At 30.8% G+C, this 7,981-nt stretch overlaps 1 long non-coding RNA gene across 1 annotated transcript; it reads right to left on the bottom strand.

The window, feature by feature from the left end:
* Positions 1-265: 265 nt before the first annotated feature.
* LOC129972640 (uncharacterized) lies at positions 266-6,441 on the bottom strand. The gene is made up of 3 exons (XR_008784882.1): positions 5,698-6,441; positions 2,161-2,257; positions 266-747 (listed from the first exon to the last, which is right to left on the bottom strand). It is a non-coding gene; the product is annotated as an uncharacterized LOC129972640 (long non-coding RNA).
* Positions 6,442-7,981: the final 1,540 nt, after the last annotated feature.

The raw sequence follows: 7,981 nt of genomic DNA, 5'->3' as shown, positions 1-7,981 counted from the left end.
TGAGGGTCTAATATACTGCATCCAAAGAATACATTTAATCTATTACCATATATTCGTGATAAGAATGGGACAATCATCTTGCCTATTAATCAAAACTATAATTATAAACCGTTGGCATTATGAATGAATTTAGAATCCCAATTAAATTGCATCCTATTTGGCTACTTCTATTGGGAATTGGAAATGAAGCTATTTGACAAATTTATTAATTTAAAATTGATTTTGAAAAATCTGCCAAAGTTTATATAATGCATTAACTCATTTACATAATATATTTCTCTGCCGTCGAAAACTCGATATCTTAGACGAAACGTTTTATCTTATAATTTGTTCATTTTTTACCATTTTATAGCTTTTCGAATTGCACGTATTCAGATTTTAACTATTCAAAAATTAAGATGCACTAAAATCACATCACAAGGTAGTCTGAATGAGTAGAAAAGATTTACCACCTAGATGTCTTACAGCCAATTCTGACAAGCAAATATTCTAAAATCATCCGATCTTACTTTATGCAGTAAAGTTCAAATAAAAATGACGTGCTTAAGTAAGCGTCCTGCTCGACATTTTCTTTCATTATCCATTGGTTGTCCTGAACTGGAATAAGAATCAACATCTTGAAAAAATACCAGGATATTCGACGATGGTATGAGCATAACTTGAAATTTCTTGATCTGGACTTGATTACTGGGTATGAAGGATATGTCTCTTATCCGCATTGAGAATTCCTTTTTGGAAAAATTGGAGCTGTAAAGAAAAGACTGTATTAATCATTTGGAAGATAATTTTGGGAATTCGCATGTAAATTAAAAATTTGTATTCTGGCATAGTCTACAAATAAACTGGTAAGTATCTGACATGTTAACCAGATGTTCAGTGCTTTTAAATTTTAACCCGAGGTTCAGTGCTTTCTAAGTAAAATGTCAATAAAATCATCGGAGCAAATTGCTTGAAATGAACAATTTATCTAATCCTCCATTTTTTCCCCCCGAAATTTGTCAGGGAAATGGATTCCGTGCATTGCAGTTCAATCATTTGTCTACTTTTATTATATAAATACACGTTTTGAATATTTTTGCAATTATGCTTTTTTAGTTGCAAGAAGCGAGGTTTTCGTTAGTCGCAACAATTACTTGCCAGATGTGCAGAAAAATGGCTGAAATCAATTTTTAGGAGAGTTATGCACGAACTTTCTAAACGTGTAATTTTCGAAATAAAGATATAACTATAATACAGTACTAGTATTATCAGTCCATTAATAAAAATGAGAGTTATATTAATTTAAAAAAATTATTTTCAATATATACTAGATTTATGTTTTAATTCTATCCATTAGATGGAAAAAATATTTTGTATTAAAATAATAAATTTAAATAAAAATAAAATTATTAATAAGAAATTTGCATTAAAATGGTTTAAATTTTAAACTGAAATTTTGGAACTCGAATTCTCTAAAAGACACTCAAATTATTGCATTTGCGATTTATATAATAAATATAACAATTTTGCAATTTTGGAATTAATTTCTATTTATTTTTGCAAGAGGGCATGGTTAATACACTACAGTTCGTTTCAGTATTTTGAGACCACATTTCGACGGTTCCATTTCATAAAGAGGCGAGACGTGGAAGGATTTTCTGAATTCACCTTTGATCTTAAATTTCCTCTATTAGATAATTAATCAGTTACTTTATCATTAAATGTGAATATCTTTCATTTTTCTTTTCACTCCTACTTCGTTGAATTAAACCCATTCTAACGCATGTGCTAAATCGCGGAGGGTTTTAGAATTCGTTGTCAAACATTACAAAGGTGAAACGCATCCATCAGCAACAGATCGCAAGAGCAAGCGAATCAAATTCCCTTATGGTTTCTACTAAGATCTTAGAGATTTAACAATTATTGATTTACGAAAGGGAATCTTGGGTACCTTTGAATTAATGCATTAGGTGAATGATATACTTATACCTTTGCTTGGAACATAAGAATTTCGATGGTCAAACTTTTTAGAACACGTATTAAAAATAAATAAAAACTAAGATTTGGATCAGGAAATAAGAAACCTTTTAGAATAAGGTAATTTATGAATATTATCTAAAGTATATCTTCAGTACATAAGAACATGCTTACAGTTTCATTTCTGAGTTTTTAGGAACTTACCCATCTTTTCCCTTGCGGCTTTTTTAAAACATTCGATTTTATTACATTCCAGCTTTTAATGACAAACTTCCGTAAATGGATAAACATTCTTCACGATCTGAAAAAAATTAAAATCAGTAAATTACTACGAGTTTAGTTCTAACATCAATAAAATGCTTCAGGAAATAAGCTGCTGCGATATTTAAAAGAAATTAAATCGTAGCAGGAAATTAGTTTTAACTAAAGAGATCAAATCAAAGATATAAATATTAATTATTTAATTCGAGTTTTCACAATATTTAAAAAACGTTTCGTGAAGACTTCATTCCTAAGCAAGGATTCAAATTTGGAATGTTAACTAAAAAGGTTTAAAATCTTTGTATTCAGTTAAAAGCCAATACCATCATTTGAATTTTCATCTAGTTGAAACATTAATACTAGAGTATTTTAAATTTAAATGACACGAGAGAGAAAATATTTGGTTTAGAAGGAAGAATTCGGAACACAATTTATTAAATAAATCAAAAGCATCAAAATTATTTACGGTATGGTTTATATTCACCCTATAGGGCAAGAGACACTTTCTTCAAGTAGCTTCCTTCTATACGATATACCTTAAAGTTTCTTTACACATTAAAAAATAATTAAAAACATTTCCGAGTTATACAATTCAATAAAAGGGTTATGAAGAGATTTTTCTAAATCATCAGTTCCACTCATTTTTATCACTGACACTTGCCTACCGTGTCGCCCATATTAGCGTCACATGAAGTTTCAGTGTAAAATTTGATGTCAGTTGAACACGGCAATATTTAGTTTATATAAATACGTTGTTCACTTGGGAATCGCCTGTGATTCACAAGTATCTATCAGATATTCTCTTTTCTACTTCAATCAAGAGATAGCAACGCTGTAAGCATCTTTCTTGTTCAAGGTCAGAATCAGGCATGAATCGTTGGAAGGAAACTGTTAAATGATCACAATGGATTTTGTAGATATAAAATATCTTCTGTGATATGTTTATGCAGTTTTGATGATTTCTCTTTCATAAATGAAATTCTCATACTAATGTTAATGATTAGTATTTATGAAAATTCAAATATAATGTATTACAGTACCTAGAAAACGCAAATTTTATGCAAGTCAGATATTGCGATTGACAAAGGGTTAAATAAAAGGACTACTGAATGGTTCTTTGTTACCGATATTGCCATTCTCGTTTCGTTACTGGTTTTTTCGCAAGAAACTGAATTGTTCGTGATGTATAGAATTTAGATTTAAAATCGTTATTACTTCCTTTTCATACGCGTAACTGAAACTATCTGTATGATAGCCGTTTTAAAATCGACACAAAATATTTGGGATAACATATCTATTTTTCACATTACTCCATTAAGTACCATATAAAAGCATTTGATTTATTCAAATATACGAGTAAGAAAAGTTTAATAAGAAATATAGCAAGCTAATTAAAAGAAACGTCTTTTTTCTTAAACTTAAAGCGGCAAAATATTTTAACCAAAAATTGAATGCATAATAAAAAGAAAACAATCGAGCATTATCGTATTAAAAATCTAAGTATTTAAACAATTGTAATAGACAGGATACAGCACTATGAATGAAAATAGTGTGTAGCAAAACATGTGAATTTAACTAATGCGTTTATAGCTTCATTAAAAATAGTTCCTCCAGTTAAAATGAAGTGAGAATGAACGTACGATTACCGAAAATTGAGCAGAATTCAGACTAAGTTTTGTTTCCATGCTTGGTTTTGATTCGAATGGACCATAGAAATCGAAAGATTCGAATTTAATCCTAACCATAGTACAGTATTTAAGATTCGATTCGTCAAACGGGATTTTTTAGCATTACCCCTCATTGAATATCGAAATCGTGTTCGCACAAATATTTCATGCCTTCGTAAAACGTGCCATTATATATATCGAAAAATTAAAATAATGATGAGAATTTTTGTCAAAAGGGTAGTACTAAAAAATTACAGAAAATTGCATGTGAGAAAATGAGAAACATTTTTTGGAATAAATTACACTTTACTTTTGATTGCTTTTATATAAAATGCATTGTTACTATGTAAATTATACACATGTTAAAAATCTAAGCCAAATTCAACAAAAGTTTACACATTTATAATTTAAAACAAGAAGAATATTGTTAACTTCTCGTACGAGTCTTTCAGACTGAGAAATTAATTAATATTCTGTCTTTCTTTCCACAACCTTTGGTGAAACTTTTTCTGGAAGGATTTCCACATCTTAAGATTAGAAATTTTACTTTTCCAATGATATCAACCTGAATTTTCCTTCAGTCTTCTTTCAATTTATTAATTTAAAAACATTTAATACAAATCATTTTGAAATAAAGAAATTAAATATTCTTTTTTTTTTTGGATAATATGAGCTAGTTTACCATTATACTTTCATTTTTATACATATATTTACTATTTCATACAAAAGATGTATTTACATAAATATTATACATGAAAGGCCCTTTTTCTCGAGCAATTAAAGGTATAATATAAACTGTTTTTCAATGAAATCTAATTAAAATTTTTAGAAACCCTTTCGTAATGGGCATATTTCACCAAGTGATCGAGTTCCAAAATTGAAACTTACAGGTTGATCGATTTGCAATTTACAAAAGTTTTCTTTGTAAAAGTAACATGACGCATTTTGCATAAAGTACGGCAGCCTATACACACGGTCGATGCAAATTATGAAAGATTATAGGGAAGTTTAAGGGAGAGGAGAAAGCTGATCAAAGAGAAATTCTAATTGAATCTTGAAGAGCCCTAGACCCACTGAAATAAACAAAAACATTTCTACGGGCCGATTCTCCTGTTAATTGGCATTAAATTACAGTTAACTGAAAACCCCAAATTTTAAATTAGTTCTTCTGAAAATTGGAACAATCCAGATAAGGAATTTTATCTTAAATGCTACTTTTACTGCAAAATTTTATTTGAAATTTTTTGGCATTGAAATGTTTAAAATGGTTTGAAAATTCACTTTTAAAACAATTTCAAGGAACCTGTTTCAAGAACTCTTCCAAACCACTGCAGACTGAAATTTTCGTATGTACCTACCTCTGTGATTTTAATAGATTTTAAACATAATATTAAAAAATAAAAAAAAAATCTAGGTTTTTCCATAAATTATTTCGAGTTTAAAATGTAATACTATAGCGATGTGAACCTTTTTCACTAGAAGAATGCTTAGATTTAAAACCGTAGTATGGTCTACAATTTTTCGATATCGCACAATATTTAGTATTTGATTTAAAATCGCCTAGTCAAAATCGTTAAATCAGGTCCTTAAAAACTCGAAAAGCTAATTTGTAATTTCCTGAAAGTTTAGAGAAAAATTTGATCTTGCTGGCGGGTCTCACGCAGTTTTTAAATACACCAAATTTTTTTTAAATGCTTAATAAATACCGTAATTAAAGATGAATAAAGATAACACAACAGTAAAGAATACTACACGAATTCAGAGAAATATTAACGTTACGTTTATGGAAATTAGTATTAGCAAAACCACTCACCCTTTTATTTTTTTCGTTACTGAACTACGCTTTTACAACAGTACTTTTTTCAGTAGCATTGTTTTCGAAACATTATCTGCACACAAGGCTGATATACATCGACTCTGATGGTTTTGCCACTTTCCAAGCATCCAAAGTATACAATAAAGGGTCTTATTCCACCAAGCACAAAGCTGTGTCTTCTGTTAACGTTTCGTTTCGAAGCAGGTGATTCGGAAATAAAAGACCAATGATGTTTACGGTTCCTTTTTGTTCAAGAAAATCTAATTCAGGAATTAACCCTTCCTGTGGCATGATAAAATTTGAGCCGTTTTATTATTTTATTTTCGTTCAACATGTTACTCTCTCGGTTACAGAGCTACTGATTCTTCGTAAATATATGCGGATGCAACTGAGCGCTTTTCTTCTTCTATTCTCACTCGGATACAAGCTGTACGCCCTCTTTTAGCAAAACCTAACGGTTATCAATAATAACGATATGTTTATTCACCCTCATGCAAATATATGCTTCATGGCGCCTTTCAACAGAGATTTGTTAATAATAAAGGACGGTTATTGAACCTTCCTGCATCTCCAGACGCAAATCATTTGAGTCAGTTTCGTACAATCATTCAATCATAATTCTCCTCAAAGAAAGCATCTTTTTAATGCAGCTACCGAAGTATTAATGCCTCATTCAAACTCGTAATAAAACGTTAACGGTGAAGCATTCACTGATAATGAAACATTCAATTCCGAATTGTACATTTTACGGAACAGCTTTCAACGCGTTTGACAAACTTCACAGTCCTGCAGTGACTGACGATTGACGGGAAAATTAAGCTCTGACGCCATCTCCACAGAAATGCCGATACCTAATATTTGAATTTCTTTTTCTCCCTAGCGGCACGCCTCGAATGATCTTCATAAAATAGCAAGCATCTGACATGGAAGGAAGAATCAATACAAGACACAAATAAGATTTAAAAAAAAAGAACTAACGACAAAGAATAAAATCTTATCAAAATTTTCCAAACAAGTAATGATTATTCAGATAGTGTAAACTGTATTTCTTCCTCTATGTAGTCTTTGAAACAAAAAATGAATCGTTATCAGGATGCACGGAGACAGTGAAATTGTCTATTGTTTCTCTTTTTCTTAACAGTCAAAAGTTCAGAAGGCAGAGGAACGAAACCAGCAAGAGTGATCACCCAAACACTTTCTCGCATACTATTTAATAAACTTGAATTTCCATGTGAGACGCGTTTATCCCACCCATTGGAACCAGAATTTTACATAAAATTACAATTGCAGTAACAAAATCATTCGCCACATTTGGTATATTTAAATCACTATGCTTTTGAGTTAAACCGCTTGCATATTTTTGAAAGTGCAGACGACAGAAGATAAGTATCTATACTATACATATTAAATCTAAGAATCGAATTTTATGCATCTAATTCTTTTGCAGTTATCTGGTTAGTTTATACCGGAACCCCCAGACAGACAGACCTCCTCCGAATGGATTTTGCAAAAAATTGGATAGGAATATACTAATTTGGCGTGAAGATTATATACCAAATGACATCCGCTCCGCTCAATGGATTTTTTCACAGGCAGATAAGCGAACAGACAGACAGACAGACAGAAGAATAGAGAGACATAATTATAGATTTTACATGCCCTTGAAAATACAAATCGACAGACGTTCAACCTCTTGTAGGATTAGGCCCAAAATTGGATGACTCTCTTCAATATAGATATTAAATCTGTATATTGAATTTTCTCGGTCGAGCTCTCTTCGTTTTGCAGTTATCGTCAACTTATATTTGTACAGCTGGACAGAAAGCCTTCCTCTGAAAAGAATTTGCTCTAAATTTGATAGAAATCTGCAAATTTGATAAGCCAATACAACATTTGTATAAGCGAATACAACATTTCATCCGTCTAGCTCAAAGCAATTTTTGAGCTATTTTTGTCATAGACGGTCAGACAGACATCTTACACAAATGTGTTTTTTTGAATTCAGGGAGTTTTAAAACGCGGAGACTCATCAAGATTTCGAGTTCGAATTTTTTGACGTGTACAATACTTTTTCTCTACTTAACTACAAGAGAGTAAAAATTCAAGAAGATAACCGGATTCCCCTTCAGACAACTTTCCAGAAAAAGCTAGAAACAGTATGCCAATCAGATTTCGTATGTTCGTGAGGAATGGTAGGAAAGATGATTTGTCATTCTTCCCATGCGAGCTACAAGGAAATAAATAAAAATTTAACAAAAAATGGCATTCTTTGTGTTTTAGT

This window comes from Argiope bruennichi, chromosome 6 (assembly GCF_947563725.1).
Source record: "Argiope bruennichi chromosome 6, qqArgBrue1.1, whole genome shotgun sequence".
In the NCBI taxonomy this organism is placed as follows: Eukaryota; Metazoa; Arthropoda; class Arachnida; order Araneae; family Araneidae; genus Argiope; species Argiope bruennichi.
The sequence above is the reverse complement of the archived record's forward strand: the minus strand, read 5'-3'. Positions and strand labels throughout refer to the sequence as shown.